The following is a 24,148-nucleotide window of genomic DNA, read 5'->3' as shown; positions in this document are numbered from 1 at the left end:
TTGCAACTGGTGCAAAGGTCTCATCATAGTCAATACCTTCTTGTTGGTTGTAACCTTGAGCAACTAACCTTGCTTTGTTTCTGACAACCTTACCTTCTTCATCAAGCTTGTTTCTGAAAACCCATCTTGTTCCAATGATGGTTTTATCTTGATTATTTGGAACCAAGTTCCAAACTTTGTTTCTTTCAAACTGAGAAAGTTCTTCCTTCATGGCCTCAATCCAAGAGTCATCAATAATGGCTTCATTGATTGACTTGGGTTCCATTTGAGAGATCATTGCCATGTTGTTGTCTTGAAAGGACAATCTGGTTCTTACACCATCAGTTGTGCTTCCAATGATTTGGTCAGTAGGATGGTCCCCTACCATTCTCCAGCTTCTAGGTGGACTTTAAAGAGATTGATCCTGAACATTCTGATCATCTTCTTTCTCTACTGTGTTCTCAGTATTCTGAACTGGAACATTCTGAAGTGTTGGTACTTCAGTGTCTTCATTCTCTTTAGGTTGAGAATGTTCATCATATTCATCAAATATGATATGCATACTAATTTCAACTGTATGAGTTTTTAGATTGTACACTCTATAACCTTTAGAAGTTGTAGAGTATCCTAAAAAGATAGCTTTATCTGATTTAGGATCAAACTTACCCAATTTTTCTTTATTGTTCAGTATGTAACAATAGCAGCCAAAAATGTGAAAGTAAGATATGCTAGGTTTAATATTTTTCCAGAGTTCATATGGGGTTTTGTTAAGAACCTTTTTTATAGAAACTCTATTCAAAATGTAACAAGATGTGTTAATGGCTTCTGCCCAAAAGTAATTTTCAACATTTGATTCATTTAACATTGTTCTTGCCATTTCTTGCAAGGTTCTATTTTTTCTTTCAACAACTACATTTTGTTGTGGAGTTCTTGCACAAGAAAAGTTATGTTTAATACCATTTCATCAAAGAATGTTTTGAAGGATGCATTTTCAAATTCTCCTCCATGATCACTCCTAACTGTGATGATATTATAACCTTTTTCATTTTGAACTCTTTTGCAAAAGTTTTGAAATGCTTCAAAAGATTCATCTTTATGTTTTAAAAATAGCACCCATGTAAATCTGGAGAAATCATCAACAATAACAAATCCATATCTTTTGCAAGTTAGACTTGCAGTTTGAACAGGACCAAACAGATCAATATGAAGAAGCTCTAAAGGTTTCTGAGTTGAGATAAACTCAATAGTTTTAAAACTACTTTTTACTTGTTTACCTTTAACACATGCTTCACAGATTTTGTCCTTTTCAAAGCTAATCTTAGGCAAACCTCTAACTAGATCAAGTTGAGAAAGTTTAGCAATGGTTTTCATGCTTATATGACCAGCCCTTTTGTGCCAGATCCATTTGTCTTTTTCAAGAGACATAAAACAAGATTCAGCAGACATATCATTCAGTTCTAAAACATATAAGTTCTTTCTTCTTAAACCAGAGAAAAACAATTTGTTAGAGGAGGTTTGTCTGACTTCACATATGTTAGGTTTAAAGATAACTTCAAATCCACTATCACACAATTGACTTATGCTAAGTAGATTATGTTTTAAACCTTCCACATACTGAACATTTTCTATTTTAGCAGAGTTAAGATTACCTATAGTACCTTTACCTCTGATTTTACCTTTGTCATTGTTTCCAAATGTCACCAGTCCTCCATCGTTTTTTTTCAAAAGTTAGAAAACAATTCCTGTCACCTGTTATGTGCCTAGAACAACCACTATCCAGGTACCATGGTTTTGTTCTTGCACCCTGAGGCAGGACCTACATTTGACAAGATAAAAATTTTAGGTACCCATGTAATGTTGGGTCCTTGAGGGTTAGTTCTTCTAAGAGATCTTTTCTAAAAGTAACATTCTGTCTTTTATGATCAGATTTGTTACAGTAGAAACATGTCTTCTTAGCCTTTTCAGCCTTTTGTGAACTTTCTGATCTATTGAGATGAGAACGTTCTGAACTAAGATTTAAATTATTTTGTTTGATAAATTTTTTCTTAACATAAAATACTGATTCATTATGTCCATACTTATCACAGAAATAGCATTTAACTCTTATTTTAGTTTTTGGTACAAAACTTTCAATAATTTTGCTTGGATCCTTAAAGCCTAAGCCAGATTTCTTAGTACTTTCATTTTGAGATCCTACTATGTTTTGAAACGTTTCTGTAGATTTTATAAATCCTGTCAGATCCTTTTTCAAAGTTTCAACTTCCTTTTTCAAAAGTATGTTTTCCTTTTGTACTTCAGAAGGTACAGACATAATGCCTTTTTGTTTTCTGTTTATCTCTCTTTGTTTTTCTGACATGTCAAAATGAGAATCTTGTAGAATTTTTATGGTCTTTCTAGACTCATCATACTTGTTTTGAAGTATTTCTTTTTCTTCTTTTATCTCAGAAAGTTCTTTGATTAAAGAGTGACATCTATTAGTTAAGAAGTTTGAATCATATAAAAGACTATCAATTTTATTTTCAAGATCTTTATATAGAGAATCAGTTTTATAGATAATTACCTCTTCCTCATCATCTGACTGAGCCATCAGTCCCATGTCTGTATCTGCATCTTCTTGAGAATCTGATTCTTCCATGTCATCCCAAGTGATCATTGCTTTCTTCTTGAAAGGATGTTTTCTTTGAACCTTTTTGATGTCAGGACATTCATTTTTGAAATGTCCAGTTTTGTTGCATCCATAGCAAGTGACTTGACTTTTGTCAGCTTCAGTTCTGATGCTGATGTTGGTTTTTGGAAACTTCTTTCTGATCTGATTTCTTCTTAACATCATCCTTTGAATTCTTTTAGAGATTAATGCAAGTTCATCTTCAGCTTCTTCTTCATGAACTTCTTCTAATTCTTGTGGTTCTTGCACATCTTCATCAGCAACTGATGGGGTTTGCTGAGATGCTTTCAAGGCAAGTGTTTTTACCTTCTTCACTGGTTTGTCTCCTTGAAGTACAACTTCATGAGCTCTTAGTGAACCAATGAGATCTTCCAGGTTTATAGATTTTAAATCTTTGGCCTGAGTGATTGCAGTGACCATAGGTCTCCACACACTTGGAAGACACCTCAGTATTTTTCTAATTCTATCATGAGTAGAATATGCATTTCCAAGAGATCTCATTTCATTTACTATTGTAGTAAATCTGGCATACATCTCATCAATGGTTTCATTTTCACTCATTTCAAAGACTTCAAATTTTCTGACTCCAATGTCAATTCTAGTTTCTTTGACATGAGATGTACCCTCATGATGTATTTTCAGAGTATCCCATACTTCTTTAGCATTTGTACATTCATCAACTCTTTCACTTTCTTCCATGGTTAGTGCACACGATAGAAAGAGTCTAGCTTTAGAGTTTAGTAATACCTGAGCTTTTTCATCTGTTGACCATGCATTTTTTGCTTTGACAGCTCCTTCTTTGGTTGTTGGAACAAAGTCTCCATCTGTGATGACTGCCCACATATCATTGTCTTGAGATCTGAGAAAGAGTTCCATCTTGCCTTTCCAGAAGTAGTAGTTTGATCCATCAAAGAGTGGTGGTCTATTTGAAGATCCTCCTTCAGCTATGTACTTGACTTTTGACATACTTCCTGAATCTTTTCTCTAACACTTGTTTAAGTGTTCAAACCCTTAGAGCCTGGCTCTGATGCCAATTGAAGTAGATAAAATAGTCACAAGGAAGGGGGGGTTTGAATTGTGACCCTTTAAAAATTATTCTGAAACTTAAAATTGATTCTCAAGTTGTTTACTTGGAATTATGTTAACTTTCTGACTTCAGAATGTTCTGAAGTTCATAAACAAAATTGTTTAATAAAGTATAAGTGTAAGTGTGTGTTGTGTATACTGTAAATAAAAGAGTATAGAGAAGAAAGAAAGAACACACAAAGAGTTATAGTGGTTCACCCAATGTGGGCTAGTCCACTCCCCACAATCCTGTGAGAGTTTCCACTAAGATGCTTGAGATAACCTCTCAAGTCCTGCAGCTTACAATCTTGTTCACCAGAACAATTACACTCCTGTATTCTCTAAGCCTCAGCAGGCTTGCACCTTCTTGCTAAGTTAGCCACTTAGACTTTTACAACATTTGCTCAACCTAACACTTTAGGACCTCTAAAAGCTAGATGAGACTTTGTTACAATTTGTATGGAAGTTTGGTGTTTGTAAAACAAACAGTGGAGGAAGAAGAAGAAGAAGAGGTTATCCTACAGATAACAAGAGTATTGATTTGCACTAAGTTGATGAAAGACTTAGAGATTGATCAATTTCAGTTTGCAAAAGCTTCAAACAAAATCAAAGTTGTTTTCTTGTATGCTTTGCAATGGTGCAAGTTTTGCTAATGCCTTGATCTCTATTTATAGAGTCTTTGGGCTCATATAGCCGTTGTAGGATGTCCCATGGTGTTATGTCATGTGTCCTGGGTCCCACAAGCTTTAACTTGAAATTCTGGGCAAACATTCTGATCTCTGATGAACATCAGAATGCTGTTGTGTTCATGATGATCTTCATCTGGGTTCATCATGTTCTTCATCTGGGTTCATCATGTATGAATGAACACATGAAGTTCTGGGCTATGCATATGCTTTTCATATGAATTTCTGGACAATAACCAATGTATGGACTTTTCTTCATACATCAGAATGTTCCTTTCCCAGACTTTGTCTTGGAACCGGTGCAGGAGGATTTAGTGGGATTCTGCATCTTCATGCCCATGCTTTGAGAGATTGTGTTGTCCTTGATCAGTACCAACTCTCAGACGTGTCTATCTCTTGTTGAAGATCACAGATTTGCTTTGCTTTTGCTTTTTGCTTTTCACCTACTGTACTGTTCATAAAGTAAGCATGAGCTGAGTTGAACATTCTGATCATCAAAATGTTCCATCTGTTTCACTTAGGATGATTTGTAAGACTATCATTTGATGTAATCAAATCCTAATAGTGAAACAATGATGAAGAGCAGTAATAATAACATCTAGGATGATATTCCCTTGTGAAATATTCCTAGTACATCAATGTTCATAGTCTTAAATGAACATTGAATGCCTTCTTTGACATAATCCTTGTATATGCCTTTATTGCTTGATTGATCCATGCAAATGTACTTTCCTGGACATATACCCATGTCACATGTGTCTTGCATGACCTTTGATCAAAGTTCTTGAGACTCTTGGCTTGTTTAAGAACAACCTTCTGATCTCAGCTTGAACATTCTGATCTTCGAGCAACATTCTGATCTAACATTCTGACCTCAGTGTTAGATCATGAATTCAAATGTCCTTTGATTTCTTGATTCTTGGTATGATTTAAACCTTGTTCCTATCTTAGTAAAACACTCAAGAGCACAAGTTAAATACCAAGGAATTAATCAAAGTCCATTAATTCTTTAATCATATTTGTTTATTATCTTTAAAATTAATTAGGGATTTTGCCTCAACAATGATACTTTGTTGATAGGTGAAAAAATGTGTGCAAGTGTAAGGACTCTCAAAGCAGTTCTTATTCTTTTCGAGGCAACCGATGACCTTAAAGTGAGTTTCAATAAGAGCTTGTTAGTTGGGGTTAATGTTTCTACTGCTTGGTTGGCCGAGGCTTCAACTGTACTTAACTGCAAAACAGGAATCATCCTTTTCACATTAAGTATAGATTTTCATACAGGAAGAGAAATTTTTTACCTATGGGGGCCGCTTGGTTCTCCTAAAGTTTCTCATATCATCTTTATCGTTCTATTTTGTTTCCTTCTTCTACTAGGCTCCCACAGGAATTATCTATTTTTAATTGTTTTCTTTTGCGGGGGTTGGAGGGGGGGGGGGGGGGGGGGGGGATTTTAGGAAAATAATTTAGATCAAATGGGACACTATGTGCATGAAAAAGGAGTATAGAGGATTGAGGATTCGGGAATTTAATGTGGCTCTTTTGGAAATGTGATGTTGGAGGTTGAGGGATGAAAGGGATGGGTTGTGATATAGAGTTTCGGTGGAGTGTTGTGGGGAGGTAGGATCGTTGTAGGTGGAAGGCTCGACACGGTTTGGTGAAAAAAATATTTATGGCATTTATGAAGGGGATGGGTTGAAGGCTCAACTCGTTTTGGTAATTGGTTCTTGAATAATTTAGGTTATTGCGTCGGGGATGAGTCGTCTACGTTATTTTGGTGGGACCCTTGGCGGGAGGGGCAGTCTTGAAGGATAGATTTAGTGGACTCTTTGATTTAGCAAAAAACAAAATTATGTCAGTTTTAGAAATGAATCAATTAGGTCGGGGTAGGGTGGTGAGGCGTGGAAGTGGCGTAGACGTCTATTTTCTTGGGAGGAGGAACAGGTTGAGGCGTGCATGTTTTTTTTTTGCATAATATTGTGTTGCAGGTTGGTGAGATAGACAGGTGCGAACAAAAAATTCATTCATCTAAACGATCGATATTCATTCGAATTCATCTTATCACTATTTGACATCATTGGAAATTGTTTAAACTCAAGAATCTTCAAGCATCAATTCGCACAAGGCAATTCCTTTAAAAATCGGTCCTTTTGCTTTCGAAATTGTTTAAACTAAAGAACATCCATTCATCTACTACATATAAAATGTTGTGGCGGTGGTTACGTCAGAATCATCAACATCTCTTTGTGGGTGGTTGTGGATCTAATGAGGATATCACTCATTCGTGTTTGAATTGTTATTTTTATGGATCAATTTGGACTATGGTTTTGCACTGGTTAGGATACGTTAGAGTTATACGTTTTATTATTTCATACCATTTACATCCATTTTGTCATTTAGGAGGATCATCAAAGCACTATCAGTTAGTTATGCATCTTTTTTGGCTATCTTGTGTTTGGACAATTTGAAATGAAAAAAATGGTCGCAATTTCAAGCACAAGGAGCACTCTTTACATCAATTGCTCAACAAGATCAAACTTCAGACGTTCTAGTGGTTGAAAGAAAAATGTTTCTTTCACTTTTGACTATCATTCTTGGTGCCTTAATCCAATTTTGTAGTTCAGAGCAATAACTTGATTTGTTCTTTTTTCTTTCAATGTTTGTTTATTTTGTTGTGTTTGTAATCCTTTGACTTAGCCTATTCTTTGGAGCACACCTTGTGATGGGAAGTTTTGGTTTATTAGTTTTTGGTTAATCTAATTCCATTTTCTCTTCTTCAAAAAATAAAAAATTCTTAAACATTTAAAAAAATATTAGAGTAATTAATTATAATTCAACATAAAAATAGTGCACCGGATACATATTTATTATTTATAAATTTATATAAATAAAAAAACATATTTCTCATCCACACGTCTTAGTTCAATTGGTAAAATGTCGAAATTGTTAGGCCGGATGTCATGACCAGCGTTCGAACCGCGGTACCCCCACTTGTATGTGTGAGTTTATAATAACTTTGTCATTTCGTCTATCTAAAAAAAAACATATTTCTCAATGACACAAAAAAAGAAAAACACCACATTTACACCATCTTTATCATTTTATAATATTTTAACATCTTTTTAGTCTATCACTTTCTAATACGAGGGCTTCTATGTAGGGGTGGCAAAAAAATATATGCTCACTGGTATCCGTAGATAAAATCCGTCATAAGATAAGCACGGGACGGGTAGCTAAACGTGTACCCGCATGTATAATAAACAGGTATTTAACTACATGTGCCCGTGGTTATCCGTATCCAATAATAAATTAAGTAAATTACTAAAATATCCATATGTGTGTGAATCAACGGTTGAGATTTGGTGTCAACGGATCCTGACTTATATATATATATATATATATATATATATATATATATATATATAAGAATTTGGTGACTCAGAAAGCCCTAATTTGAGGTCTCAAATTCTATTATTGAACTGCATATGAAATTTTGGATGTTTATTTGGATTTTAGTCTTTTCTAGCTTTTATTTAGAGGTTTTTATGCTTTTTGGATGTTTATTTTGATTTTGGATGTTTTAATCCTTTTATTTTACTTCAACAATTTGTATGGATTATGAAAGGATCATATGCATTATGGTATGATGAATTTGCTTGGGATTATGTAAGAATCGTAAATTTTTGTTAGATTATGGTATGGATTATGAAATTTGAATGAAATATGTTATGTATGGATCTTTATAAGTTGAAGTTTGTAGGTAATTAAAAAAGTATTTTTCTTTGTACGAAAAAAAGTTAATTTAAAAATCTATGGGTACCAGCGAATATCCGTGAGTATCTAAATACCCCGTGGATATTATCCGTATAGAGATACCCGCACGGGTATCGGGATGGGCATGGATACCATATTTATCGAACGGGGCGGTGACGAATATCATACTATCTGTACCCATGGATACCCATTGACATCCCTATTTCTATGATGCCGTCCCAAAAAATGACAATTTTAAAATTTATATAGCTTAATCTGTGAGCTTATCTTAGTTGATAGGGATATTACATATTGTATGCAGGGGCACGCCATTTCTTCAAAATTTAATTTTGTGAACTCTAACCACTAGGTTACTTGAAAAAAAAAAAAAAAATATTATATAGCTTATATTGAAATTGTGCATATACAAATTTTAGTAAAAGTACATCACTTGTTTGTCGCGAAGAATGCGTATCATAATCTAAAAGGATAAGTTTTGTTAGCAAAGGAAAAGATTACCTGAAAGTGTGAGAACAAACAGATTGAGATCTTTGACAGTAAAGCACAAACTTAGATCTGCCAAGGAAATAGAGAACTATTTAGAGGCAATATAAAATATGTGAAATATGAAATTTGAGTAACAATGGAAATTAAGAGTAAAAATGTGTTTACTAAGATCTAAAGAGAGAAATTACTTTAAAGTGTGTGGAACAAACAAACTTCAGAGATCTCCCAAAGAAAGACTTAGAGGAAGCACAACAAGATATCAATGATGAAGTTTCATGATCCTCTCTTAACACAACAACGTATTAACTGAACAAGATAACAGCGTTTCAAATGGATAAGAAGAAGAAAATGAATGATATGTATCCTTTTTGTATCAACTGAGCAAGCAAGGCACCTTCCCACCACTTGTCAGGCAATACCAAGGTAAGTATCATTTTTTTCGTTTGATTTTCATGTTTGCTATGTAAACTAGGGGTTCGAAAACCAGGGTCCGAAAACTAGGTCCGGTAAGAGCTTGGTAGCTATCAGATATTATTTACGAGCATTCCAGTTCAAACTTCGATTTCTATATTTTCTTATATCTAAAATGTATGTGAATCTGACCACTAAATTTTGATTTTGATTAAAATTATAAGTATAAATTCTGATAATTTTTTATGACACAACAAATGATAAACATTATTATAAGAAAATATAATTAGGATAATGAAAAAGTCAACCCAAAATTGCATATCCCCTTATAATATAGTATAAATATTGGTGTAATATTCCATTGAATACGCATCAACTCAACCTCATAAAAAAGAATATGAATTATTTTAGAAAAATGACACAGTCACGAGTTTGACTCAATCGTAGTCGTTGAATCGAGATCATACAATAAATAAATACTAAATTTTTTTTTTTTTTTTGAAAGAACTAAATATTAAACTTAAAATATGAAGTATTTGATCTCGATCTAACAATAGATCACAATGAAGTTACACGCGGTAAAGATCCAATTCCCTCAATGAATAACCAGGATTTCCTGCTGTAAAGATACCACGTAGTTACACGCTGTAATATATTTCAACCATAGATTTGAGATCTGACGATTAAGATTTAAACACAGTTCTATAATGTAAAGTGATCTCAGCCATCCATTTAAAATTGGACGGCCCAGATCTATTAAAGCACTCTGTAACTGTGGGAGATCCAATTCCCTCCATGAATTGTTTGCATGACTGCGTCAAATTAATAACTGCCAAATAAACTTTTTATATTTTGACAAAAGATAAACTCTTGGGTGTTGTGAGTTAATTTCCTACGATATTTGGCAAATTATTGGAGTATAGTTATTAAGGTTTGTCATCAAGGACCCCATGAGCAAGCAATTGCATGTGGCACACAGATAGTACATTGACAATAAACAACCGCGTGTAAGACTTCCTTACTTCCTCAGCATTATTGTTAAGTCACATCAAAAGACGAAATGCGATATTGTAACTTGGTCTAAAAAATATATATTATAAATTCTAAATAGATGTGAGTTAACGAGTCATACTACTAGATTTTTTTTTAAGAGAGTCATACTATTATATCGAGTTAGTTCTTTAGGTAATTGTATTTCTCTATATATAAATCTCACATGTAACATACTTCAGTATATCAAAGAATAATATAATACGTTATCAGCACATTTTAATCAATTGAGAAGATACATGACTCTTCTTTAACTATTATAATAAATAAAATAAGTTATAATTTTTTATCAATGATTATACTACCTGTGCAATTTCATCAATTATAAAGAGTGTCTTATAGATACACACCATCATTATTATGTAAATTATATTATGTTTATTTATTTCTAATTCAACATTCATTTATCCAGATTTTATAAGAGATAGCTCACGTCTATAACATAGTTTTTGAAGAACTATATTATATTCAAAAAGTAATGCATCATTGGTTGATTGCACAAATAATTTTTTCTAATATTTCTTTTTTTTTTTTAAATTATGTAAAGTGGTCTTGTATGACATTATGAGATTGATATAGTATGATATGTTATTCAGTCTCGTAGGATGCAAGAAAATTTATATGTTGAGTCTGAGTTCAAACTGAAAATTCTTTATAGTTTTTACACTTAAGATGTGTGAGTTTAGTCACCGGTATGCTTGAGTGAAAGATGCCATATATTATTTGCTTTTTCTTATTCTATGAAATGTATATTTGCTAACAACATTACCTTCAATTTATGTTACCCACTATCTGAGCCAATTTTAGTCTGCTCCAACTATTACTCACTATGATACAGCTTGCAAAGTAGTCAAATACCTTAAGGGAACACCTTGTCAAGGCTTACTATTTAGAAGAGACTCAAATTTACAACTACTTGGGTTCACAGATGCAGATTGGGCATGATGTATTGACACTAGAAGGTCAACCTCTAGCTATTGTTTTTTTCTTGGTACTTCACTTATATTCAGGAGAGCCAAGAAACAACACACAGTTTCAAGGAGTTAATCTGAAGCAAAATATAGGGCTCTTTCATTTGCTAGTTGTTAATTGCATTCACTTATCTATCTTCTAAGAGATTTGGGAGTATCCTACACTAAGTCACATGTATTGTACTGTGATAATCAGAGTGCAATACACATAACTGGGAATCCAGTGTTCCATGAGAGAACAAAACATCTGGAGATAGACTGTCATTTTGTTAGAGAAAGATTGCGACATGGTATCTTCAAATTGCTTCCTATCAAATCACAATCTCTGCTTGCAAACTTCTTCCCAAAGCCACTACCACCTAAGAGTTTTCACTCTTTTCTATCCAAGCTTAACATGTTAGATTTGTACCATGCTAGCTAAGCTTGAGGGAGGTGTTAAACTGTGATTACTTGTAATAATAGATAGCTTGCGCAGCAAGTTACCTTGCCATTCCATAGAACTTTACTATGTACTAGCTCTATATGATTCTAATCCTAGCTAATATAGTTAGTTAGGATTATATACAGCTATATATAGCTATGTTTTAACAAACTCATATCAATTCAATAAATCTAGAGATTTTCTCTCTCTTTCTTCTTCCTTAAGCTTCTGCTTTTTCTCTGATTCCACCATGGATATGGTTAAGTTTATGACTAGATAAACTAATGTTTGATTCGGTTGATAGATGAGAAAGTAGCTTCATTTGTAGCACAATGTAATCCTTTAACAAACCTTAATTAACATTTTTTTCTTATATTAAGTAAGAAGTGGTTATAAAAATATAAAAATTCCTGGTTTATTAACAAAAAATTCAACTTGTTCTTGTTTCTTTTTCAATATATAAATTTTCTTGTTGAATCATTGATAAATTCATTTTAAAAGAAAAACTGAAGGTATCCTTGATCGGAAGAATTGAAACATTTCGATGATTTTGAATCATAGATAAATTACAAGAGTTTTTATAATTTAATAACCAATCCTCAATGTTTAAATGGAAATTATTTTTATCTATGCATTTTTTACATAAAAATTTTCTATAAAAATAGTTTCATTAATTTATAGCATGTTTCAGTTCTAATTTATATTTGAATACTCAAAGGTTGATTGGGTTGATAGATTAGAAAGCTCTAGATACATTTCTAAATTATAATTATAAACTTCTTATCTTTCTTTGTGACAACATAGTTCCATTTCATCAATTTATTTTTCCCGCTCTCCCTATCACCAATTGGTGTTCTGGGCGCAATAAGATCGTCTTCGTCCATTTCCCACTGTTACTGTTAGTATTTTCTGCCCTTGAAGTTCTGAGTTTTAACCTCATTGGTGAGACGTGAGTGGGAAACATAGCAGTGAAGGGTTCTGAATATATTGTTTTCTAAAAAATCACAATGAAGGGAAAGTTTTTAATATGATTTGCTCTTGAAAGTGATGCAGTTTTATTTGGGTTATATTTTTAGCATTGATTGTTGAAACTTTAAACTCTAATACTTATGATTTATTTATTGATATATAATCTAAACATAAGTGCTCTTATGCATATTGCAAATCAGATTTTGAAGTTTAAATTAAGTAAGGTGTATATTAAACGTGTTAATGGTATAATAAATTTGTTTTGTTCATATATCTACTCTATTTTATTTTTTTTCAATTTGGAAGTAACTTTTAAGTATTTGTTTTTTTTGCAAAAAATTATTGAGATAGAAATGGCTTTCATTTGTGTTCTGTTGTTTTCTCTCTGTGCTTCAGTTTCAGCCTTGCACCTCAGGTTTTCAGTTTCATTTCTCTGATGTGGTCTGCTCCTTTTTTCTTGAATTTTTGGGATGAAGGGCCTCATGTTCCAGCTGTGTTTACAGTTATCGGTGATGCATTTTCTTCATAGGTTTTGTGCCTGTTCTATGGCTTTTGATCAGTGTTTTTTAGACTATTAAATTCTCCAGTTAGTTGTTTATAGTGGTGTGTTTGTTCTGCTGTTTTTTTTGGTGTATTGTTTTGTTTATTGGAAAGGTGCTTTGGACTGGTTTGTACTCCCTGCCTCGTCTTTTCCACCTGCACTTCTGTAGTGTTGTATATTTTTTCTCGTATTTTTGGTACGTGTTGGTCTTGGGACCGAGTAGTTCCAATTAATATTTTACATGTCAAGCTAATTCGTTGATGCATTTTCACTTTCCTGCTCGTGGTCTGCATTTGAGAATGATTGAAGACTATCTCAGAACAATCATAGTGAATGTTATTATATACTACTTAATGCACTGCTCTGGTTAGATGGCATAAGTTCACAAGAATGCTTATAGCTTGTTGAATCGATAAAACTGTAGAAGTACTTGTAAATTCAAGAGGCCATACTTCATGGTGATAATTTCATAATCTTCATCACAAGTTAAACATAAGCCATTAAAAGTAGCATACAGGCCATACATTTTCCCCAAGGCTTACAAATTGTTTTAGTTTGATGATAGACAATTAGTTGCAATCAAATTGAAGTCATTATGATTTGTATGTTATGTCACTAATTTAAATTAGTTGCAATCAATTAGTTGATACAGATCTCATTTCTACCATGAAATCTCGTTTTGATTTCTATTGGCAATCATAGAAGTGCAATTTCTTTTATGTTTAAAATAGGATTTTGGATTTACCTTTACAGTTCAATCCGATAGTTAGCAAACTTGAAGATGTTGATTTTGAAAGCTTGCCACTGATGATGACATGACATAGTCTCACACGCAGGACTAAGACGGGGTTCACATGGGTCAGAGGACTTTTGCAGAGTGGCTAGAAAGAGATATGATCAATGCATATATCATGAGTCCCGATTCAGCATTATCACCTCTTTTTTTAGGTGCTTCACCTAAGATGGAGAGTTTTCTTAAAGCCATGTGAAAACTACAACCGAAAATTTTAGTGATTACTTTCAGTTCACTGTTGGATTGCTTGGATTCAACTGTTACGAGAACATCAGTCGAGAGACAAAAACTCGAGAGCATGCTTCTTGGTGAGCAAATAAAGAACATTATTACTTGTGAGGAAGTCGATAGAAAGGAAAGGCATGAGAAGCTCGAGAAATGGATTCGAAGGCTTGAAATGACTGGATTTGAGAAGGTACCTTTGAGTTACAATGGGAGGATAGAAGCAACTAATCTATTGCAGCGATATAGTCACAAGTACAAGTTTAAAGAAGAACATGATTGTTTGCTTGTCTGCTGGAGTGACAGACCACTGTTTTCTGTATCGGCCTGGAAATTTAGGAGATGATGTTTCATATACATGGTGGAATTTGAGGATCGCCATTAGAAGATTTTATGTTTTTGTTTTCTGGATTTTCAAAGTATTTCAAAGAAGTAAACCAACATATCCTTCTTGAATTGTTGTTAATGTTAATATCAATTCATTTCTGCACAATAATTTTTAGCTCCCACCTTCGTTGAAATATGAAAATAAATGTCTAACATGTCACTGCTCATAGTTTCATAGATACATTCCATGCATACAAGGTGTACTCATACTTGCTATATAATATTGAATATATTGTCCATACTGTTTTCTGTTAAAAATAAACAAATCTAGTTGTTGTGAAGACATGACTGTCTACAAAATCATATCAAATGTAACAGCATGCAGTTAATGTTCAAACTTACTAAACGTATGACACTGTTAGTACTCTCTTGTTGTTGCTTTAAAAAAAAAATATGTTACCTGCTAGTATATCTGTTGTCTATTTAATATCCAACTTTTATACATACAGCTATCAATTTCTCAAAAATATCATTGTTCAGATATACTTCTATGAATTGCGACTCTTTTGAAGGTTCGTATAATCATACTTTGAAAGAATCTAATTCTCCTATGAACAATGACAAAATATGATTATATGAATGTCTATGTAAGTAAAAAAGATCTGAACAATTAAAACAGCTTAATATCAATAGGTGGAATAAGTAAAAATTGAAAATAAAGAATGCCATGGGATGGAGGGGTAACCTTGACGCAACTGGTAAAGTTGTTGTCATGTAACTGATAGGTCATGGGTTCAAGTCTTGTAAACAGCCTCTTGTGTAAAAACAGGGTAAGGCTGCGTACAATACACCAAATGATGGGACCCCTTCCCAGACCTTGCGTATGCGGGAGCTTTAGTGCACCGACACCGAGTTTCCCTTCTTTTTTTAAAGAATGCCATGAGATGGTATTAAAGAATTTGTGCTAATGAAGCAATGAAATTAGAGGCTCTAGAAGTTGTACGCTATGCATAACTTATGGTGATGATCTATATTTGGAATATAACAAGAATACAGCAGAGTGAAATGAGAATTTATTTACAGGCAACCACTGTTTCTGTTTGATGCAATGTCAACAGAGAGAGCTATGCAGCTCAGGGACAATCCTGACTAAGTCTTTATGACTGCATTATACAAAACACATTCATTTCCTATAAATCGTTAAATTTGACGACTTAATAGCCTAATAAAAACGTTATTTCAATTCATAAACTGATTGTTGCATGGTAAATCTTCAAAAGGTCAATTAACTAACTATACTGCAGTGGTGATTGTGTGAAATTGATATATAAATCATTTGTACTTCAAAATTCTTTTAGTGTCATTGTTAAAACCAAATGAAAACGAACACAAATGTAATAAAATACAGCTGCTATTATTACTACATCTTGTTTAAGAATATTTGGTAAAAAGTAGTTATATCTAGGTGGGAATATAGCTTACTTACCTTTCATAAAAAGATTGTGTCAATGAGAAAACTATATGTTATTTTAATTATGTTTGACTTTAAAACTAGGGAAAAGATGACCAAAAAAGAGTGTCACAGTATGCAGAAATTAAAGACTCACAAATATCTGACACTATCCAGCATGAAATCTAATAGAAATGAGAGAAAATTGAGAGAATCGTAAAATCAATTCTTCATATATTCATGAAATGAAATTCTGATCTGAATAGTCAAATTACAATGATTAATTATGAGCACAGCAGAATTTAGTTATGATTTGTTGATAGTTTTATAACTGTCAATGAACTAACGAACTAGGAAGGAACATAACAACAGTAAGAGGTTGAAGTGGATGCCTGAGTCCTGAAACAAACTTTGCCCTGCTGCTCCTAGTTTCCTTCATTCAGCTGTCCATACAATCCATAGATATTCCAATGAACAAAAGGTGGGAAGAAAAGATCATACGAAAATAAGGGAAGATGACAGTTAGGAATTAATTAATCCATCCTGTATGTAATGATATTAACAACGAGTTTGTGAAATCAGCATCTGATTTTGTTGAAATTCAAAAGTATAAATTTTGACAAAATTATCACAATTCTATCAAATTCACCTGGAATCAAAACACAGACAATAACTTGGGTAATCCAAACATGCACATAGGGAGTAATTTACCTGAAATTGAATCACCTGTACACTCCAATTTAGCTTGTTTAACAAAATCACCAGAATCATCATTTCCCAACTACCCTCACAGCATTCCAAACGCGGAATCCTTCTTAGCCTGAAAAATAAATTGAAGTCAGAAAATAAGAATATAAAATTCAGAAAATAAATTGATGCAAGTGCTTTATTAAGTATATATGTTCGTACCTTCCGAACCAAAAAGATTTGACCAAAAGTGGGACCCATAACATCTCATTCCTGCTTATATTATCATAGACTCAAGGCAAGGGATCCGGCATTGGACACGGATTATGATCTTATAAAAGAAAAAAAGTCAATAAAGGTTTGACATATTATCCACTTGCCAAGAGCAGTCATGTTTAGACAATATTCACCCCTCAAATGTGGACATCGCAAAATAGAGTACCAAAAATATGAAGAATATTGTCAGCTGGTGGCGGGTCAATTCATTCTACATTATACAAACGAATACGTGAGTATATGGAAGTTCGACATTATAATATAGAAGTAATGAAATTTTGCTAAACACATAATGGGGAAGGCGAGGCAACCATGAAGTGTGTAAGGTGGCAGATCTGTCGTAGAAGTTGTTGCATATAGGTGCTTAGATGTTGTCTAATTACGTCAATCTCGTGATCCATGGCACAAATATAGAGATTTTTGAGAAAATTTAATAGGTTTTATAGTTACATGGACACCTCTATGGATCAACTCATACCGCAAATTGAATGGAGAATGGTCATGTCTCAAAATAATTGAGTTCACAAAGACTTAAGAAAAACTGTAACTTAACACGGCAGTACTCATTGGTCTTGCTAGACAAACCCAAGTAACACTAAGTGAAAATAACGTGCACTTAAAAATTATTACTAGATGAAATGAAAGAAAGGAAATAAAAATGAAGAATTTCCATATGAAATGTCATCGATTAGTTAACAATGATAGATAATATAAATCTCTGTAACAGTGTATTATTAAGAGATAATTTGAAAACAATATAGAAGAAATTACCTTGAACTTGCTTCAAATAACTGAGTCTGGAAAACCAAAAAGAGAGAATATAGAAAAGTGAGTGAGTGAATGAATGATGAAGGACTATAAGAGAGACGCACATTTTATATCCAGCACATACTACCATCACGGTGTTTATTTATTTACTGTTAATCATCTACCATTTACACTTTTCTTTATAAAAAAAATCTACCACTTGCATTCAATAACTCACTTCAATAAACAAAAATTCATTCACACACTTCAGTAAACAAAAATTTGACTTGTTCTACGAACATGTTCTAATTTTATTGTCCCTTGGTTTTGGGAAACCCATCACGTGAGATTCCTCTTGTTTTTTGAAAACTTTCATGTCCCTTTTGGCTTTTATTAATTGACTTGTGCTTTGTGCAAGTGTGGCTCTCTTCCATCATAAACATGATCACGTGCAGTTCTTCAAAGTCGATTTTTTATTATTGAAAAATGTTAATGAGTGCATTTAGGCTGGGGATGACAATTGGATCCAGACCCAATGAGTATCTGCAAGGTAGGGTAAAACTCCGCTTTTATGGGTCTGGACACAGGTACGAGTAATACCCACAAAATTAAATGAATATGGGCACGGGTAAGGGTACTATACTGCCGAGACCCGCAACCCCACTCATACATATTTATATAATATCATAAACTATTTATTTATTTTTTATGTATAATTAATTAATTTATTTAGCTATTTAAGCCTAAACCTAAATTTAAATCAAACAACTGCTTAATACAATAATAACTCCATCATGCCGGTGTATAATTTTTTAGGGATATTTTGGATGTTTTCTATTTGACTAAATATCACGATTCATATTATTTTATTAGTTAATTTTAAAAAATTGGGATCGTAGTTTTATTTCATTTGTGATGTTTTTTTTTGTTTTTTCATAGTTAAAGTGCGGGTAATGGGTGCGGGTATGGGCACTTAGGTACCCATAGGGTACGGGGAAGAGGACTAAAGTTGTTGCCCACGAGGGTAGGGGCACGGGTACGGGTATTTTTTATAAATGCGGATAGGGGCACTTAGGTACTCCATCATAAACATGATCACGTGCAGTTTTTCAAAGTCGATCTTTTATTATTGAAAAATGTTAATGAGTGCATTTAGACATTCGTTAAAGTGTTAAATGTAGCAATTTGTATTTCTAAGATAAAGTTTCTTTTAATAGACTTTTTAATCGATGTTTTTAGTGCACTCGTTAGCAAAACTCTTTATTATTTAAGTAAGACAAATATTTGTTTAAGCAATATGTGAACTTTTGAGATGATTTTTTTGTCTCTCTTTTTTTCCTATATATCAAAAACAATAGAGAAAAAAAAATAGAGATGATAAGAATACAATATGAAAATGAGAGAAAATATTTAAAAATTATCATTAAATGGTTGTATAAATACCATTTTTCTTTAAATAATAACATGTATACAATTATTTTGCCATAACTTTAGAAAAACTCTCTTTCTCATGCTTAAGAGTAGGAATCTAACCTTCTCATGGTAAAAAATATGAAACTTCGCACCACCACTCACATGCATTTGTTAATTTTTTTTTAATCAAACAAATTTTAAAAGCATTCTTGAGAAATATAATTTTTCGCCAAACAAAAACGTATAAATTATAGAGAATAATAGAGAATATAATGAAATGTTTTTGAATTATTTGATAAGTTTCATTAGCCTCTCTATTTAAGAGCAATTATATTCTTCATCTATACATGTACTGTACATAAGACAATGAATAAAATGTATATCAATGTAAATAACTATAGTCAAACACAAAACTGAAATCTTCAATAATTATAATCAATTGTAGTTATGTGCATGTTCTCATGGTTGACGCCATGATGATTACGTAATTACTCAATACGCCCCCTCAAGATGTAGTTGCCATCAGTAACTTGCATCTTGGACCGAAGTTCATTGAATGTAGCATAAGACAAAGGCTTGGTAAGGAGGTCAGCTATCTGATCCTTTGTCGAGACATGTGAGACTAGAAGGTTACCGTCTCGAACCTGCTCACGAACAAAGTGATAATCCATGGCTATATGTTTCATTTTTGAATGTAGAACTGGGTTTGAGCAGAGATATGTAGCACCTACATTGTCACATAATAATAGAGGTGGTTTCGACAATGGTATATGAAGCTCTTGAAGCAAATTTTGAAGCCACATGAGTTCAGCAGATGTAGTGGCTACAGCACGGTATTCAGCCTCAGTTGATGATCGTGCTACAGTACGTTGTTTTTGTGATAGCCAAGAAATAGGATTACCTCCAAAAAAGATAAGATATGCTGATGTTGAGGTGCGGTCATCCATATTTCCTCCCCAGTCTGCATCTGTAAAGGCAAGAAGATTGAATGAGGATGGTTTCTTTAAGAGTATGCCAAAGTTAATGGTTCCCTTAATGTAGCGAAGTAGCCGCTTTAAATGTTGAAGATGAAGGGATGTAGGTTTATGCAAGAATTGGGAGAGCTTGTTGATTGCAAATGAGAGATCAGGTCGTGTCAGGTTGAGATACTGAAGGGAGCCAAGAATTTTTCTGTAGTGTGTGGAGTTAGTGGCGGTGGTGCCATCATGAATGGTGAGGATAGCTGTTGGTGACAAAGGTGTGGGCGCTGGTTTTGCACCATCCATATCAAATTTCTCAAGAATTTCTCTAATAAATTTATGTTGAGATAAGAACAATCCTTTGCTTGTGGGAATTAACTCAATGCCTAAGAAGTAGTGAGGTGTCCCCATGTTCTTGAGAGAGAAAGTTTTAGATAAAGATTGAATGAAGTTGTGTAGGAATTCTGCATCATTACCTGTTAACAGCAAATCATCAACATATACCAAGAAGTAGGCAATGATAGCACCAGAAGCATATATGAACAAAGAGGGGTCACTTTTGCTTGTAGTAAAGCCATGAGATGTGATAAAGGCTTTTAGAGCATCATGCCATGCACGAGGTGCTTGCCGAAGACCATAGATAGCTTTATGAAGCTTGCAAACATGATTCGGATACTGTTTATCTTTTAGTCCCGGAGGTTGACTCATGTAAACATCTTCTTTGAGTAATCCTTGAAGGAACGCATTGTTAACATCAAGTTGGTGCAGACGCCACCCTTTCCCCAATGCTATGGTGAGAACTAGTTTTATTGTTTGAGGCTGAACCACCGGAGCAAAAGTCTCTTTGAAGTCAACACCTGGACATTGAGTGAAACCCTTAGCCACAAGACGTGCTTTGTATCTAGAAATAGAGCCATCAGAGTTTCTTTTGATGCGAAATAACCATTTGCAATCAACAATGTTTTGATGTGAGGGTGGTGGCACAAGTGTCCATGTGCCATTTCGAATTAAGGCATCAAACTCCTCAGAAATAGCTTGTCTCCAATGGGAATATTTCATGGCTTGTCGGATATTAGATGGTTCAAGGTTCTCAGGTAATGGATGAACAGATGCATGGTAAAGTTTCTTTGGTTTGAATATGTTGTTTTGGGATCTAGTGACCACATGATTGCGATCATTAGCACCTGCAATGGGGTTAGGTAGAATCATAGGTAGGTTTGAAGTGGAAGATGTAGTGGACGGATTATTACCTGATGAAGAACTTGAGTGCAAGGTTGCCTCTTGAGGATTTGCAACAGATGTAGAGGTAGTGGTGGTCACAGTTTGTGAAGTATTAGTTGTAAGTGGTGGGGTAGTGATCACAGGTTGTGGGGAATTAATTTGAGGGGGTGGGTTAAGAGGTAGGATGATGTGTGGTGGATGTGGGTTGATGCTTGGTATTGGTTTGTAGATAGGTGTCGGTTGTATTAAGGATGGGTAGGGAAAATGGTTGTCATAGAAGACCACATGACGGGATGTGTATATTTTGTTTGTTATGGGATCGAGGCAGCGATAGGCATATTGAGATGGTGAGTAACCGACAAAGATACACGGTTGAGATTTAGGTTGGAGTTTGTTGCTATTGTAAGGTCGTAACCATGGAAAACATAAGCAACCAAAAGAGTGTAGGTGGGTGATATTATATGTTTGGTTATGAAGGGTATGATAGGGTGTTTTCATATTGAGTGTTGGTGTGGGTAACCTGTTGATTAGATATGCTGCTGTACTAAATGCAAACGACCAAAATTGAGATGGTAGGTTGGCATGATGTAGTAATGCTCTAGCAGTTTCTACTATGTGTCTATGTCTTCGTTCGGCAGAGAAATTTAGTTCAGGTGTGTGAGGTGGTGTGGTGTAGTGTGATATACCATTGGAGGACAAATAAGATTTTAGTTTTATGAATTCTCCTCCATTATCTGAGTAAAGGGATGTAATAGGGAAGTTAAAATGTTTCTCAACAACATTTTTAAATTGAGGAAATATAGTGGAGACATCAGATTTATTTTTCATAGGAAAAAACCAATTATATTTTGAGAAATGATCAACAAATATTAGATAGTATAAGAAACCATCTAAGGATCTAACAGGGGCTGGTCCCCATACATCAGAGTAAATAATCTCAAGAGGCCGAGAGCTGGTAATACTTGAAATAGTGAATGGCAGCTTATGACTTTTTGAGGTATTACAAGCGATGCATGGTGTGTTGAGACTATGTTTTATTTGCAGAAGGGTCATGGTGCGATTACACGGATGTCCTAAAATATGATGCCAAGGTGGATTAGTGGCGAGTGAAGTTATGAAGCTGGTGGTGGGTGGCTTTGGAATGTGGTAGAGACCATCCTTATGCAATCCTTTTAGAAGAGGCTCCCTTGTCTTCAAATCCTTCACCAAAAAATAATCAGAAAAAAATTCAATGGATATAGGGTTAGTTTTGCATAAATGTGAGACAGACAATAACTTGCAAGTGATATTTGGAACATGAAGAACTTTATGAAGGTGGAGAGTGCTTCTTTTCAATGGTAAAATTATCTTACCAGTATGAGTAATGGGAAGTCCAGTACCATCACCTATGGTAATTTTGTCTGAGCCATGATAGGGAGCAGTAAGGTGAAGATCATCAAGAGTATTAGTGATGTGGTTTGTAGCGTCAGAATCAAGGATCCAATCTGGCTCACCCATAAAAGGAGTATGTGTAGCAGAATGGGCAGATGGACGTGGTTGATTTTTGGATGGATAACCATGAAGTTTGTAGCACGTTTTGGCAGTGTATCCAGATTTGTCACAGAATTGACAAGTCGTTTTCTTAGACTGGCCTGGTGAAACAGATCTGTTGGGTGAAGAGTAATTGCCATGATTAGGTGCATAGCCCCGTTTGGAAGTAGCTTGTTTACCTCTGTATGCAGCATGTGCAGTAAGTACTGGAGCAGATTCATCATCACGTTGCAGAACATTTTCATAGTCCACAAGTAGATCATGAAGCTCAGCAAAGGCTATGGGATTCTCACGCGTACGAAGGGCAGCAGAAACTTCTTTGTACTCAGATCCAAGCCCATTGAGAGCATGAATAACCAAGTCATCATCATCAACAGGTTTGTTGATGACAGCAAGCTCATCAGAGATTGATTTAATACCTTGTAGGTATTCAGAAACTGATTTGGAGCCCTTTGTTGTACGAGACAGGCGCTCCTTAAGATGCATAATGCGTGATCTAGTCTTGCTAGCAAACATTTTCTTGAGGGTATCCCAAGCTTCTTGAGATGTTTTCACATTGCCAAGAGCAGTTATGATGCTCTGATCGACAGATGTGATGATAGCGTGCAAGATCAATTGATCTTGTCTTGTCCAGTAATTAAAATCTGGATCAGTTTGGGTAGGACACGGTTTTGTGCCATCGATGAACCCTTTAAGATCATATCCAATGAAAAGAGCATTCATTTGGACATTCCAAGCTGGGTAATTTGTACTTTTGAGTTTAAGTGAATGTTGGGTATTGAGGACAGTTACAGTGTTGGTTCCAACCATGAAACTGCAACCATTGTTGTTGTTATTTGTGGAAGAGCTATTGTTATTAGTATTTGCGGAAGACATGGTGAAAGTGGGGAAAAAAAAATGCACAGGTTAAGGATCGTATGGCTGTTAAGCTAAAAGGCAGATGATACCATATAGAGAATAATAGAGAATATAATGAAATGTTTTTGAATTATTTGATAAGTTTCATTAGCCTCTCTATTTATAGTTAGAGATGACCGAATACATTAAAGAGCAATTATATTCTTCATCTATACATGTACTGTACATTAGACAATGAATAAAATGTATATCAATGTAAATAACTATAGTCAAACACAAAACTGAAATCTTCAATAATTATAATCAATTGTAGTTATGTGCATGTTCTCATGGTTGACTCCATGATGATTACGTAATTACTCAATATAAATGTTATTTCTGCAAATATCATTCTAAAGAATGTAATTTGAAATCATAAATGAAAACACCCTTATATAGTATATCTATAAAATATTAGATTATTTTATATTCATAAATCCATTAAACTATATGCATCATGTCCGTTGCTGATTTTATATGCTTATATATGTGTGTAGCGATTTTTGCCGCTGAAAGTAGTAATTCAATGAAATATTTGTTTATTTTATTTGCGAAGTTTGATTAAACTACCGTCCTACAGTCTTGTCCTCTCTGAAATAATTGTATAACCG

General features: G+C 34.0%; 1 long non-coding RNA gene across 2 annotated transcripts; it reads right to left on the bottom strand.

Annotated features, from left to right (window-relative positions):
• Positions 1–16,012: 16,012 nt before the first annotated feature.
• LOC11416238 (uncharacterized) lies at positions 16,013–17,665 on the bottom strand. Of its 2 annotated transcripts, none has more exons than XR_003010126.2 (4): positions 17,542–17,665; positions 16,717–16,981; positions 16,519–16,627; positions 16,013–16,250 (listed from the first exon to the last, which is right to left on the bottom strand). It is a non-coding gene; the product is annotated as an uncharacterized lncRNA (long non-coding RNA). The 2 variants fall into 2 exon arrangements; XR_003010127.2 differs by having other exon boundaries at positions 16,717–16,825; positions 17,542–17,593.
• Between the last annotated feature and the right edge of the window lie 6,483 nt (positions 17,666–24,148).

This window comes from Medicago truncatula, chromosome 3 (assembly GCF_003473485.1).
Source record: "Medicago truncatula cultivar Jemalong A17 chromosome 3, MtrunA17r5.0-ANR, whole genome shotgun sequence".
In the NCBI taxonomy this organism is placed as follows: Eukaryota; Viridiplantae; Streptophyta; class Magnoliopsida; order Fabales; family Fabaceae; genus Medicago; species Medicago truncatula.
The sequence above is the reverse complement of the archived record's forward strand: the minus strand, read 5'-3'. Positions and strand labels throughout refer to the sequence as shown.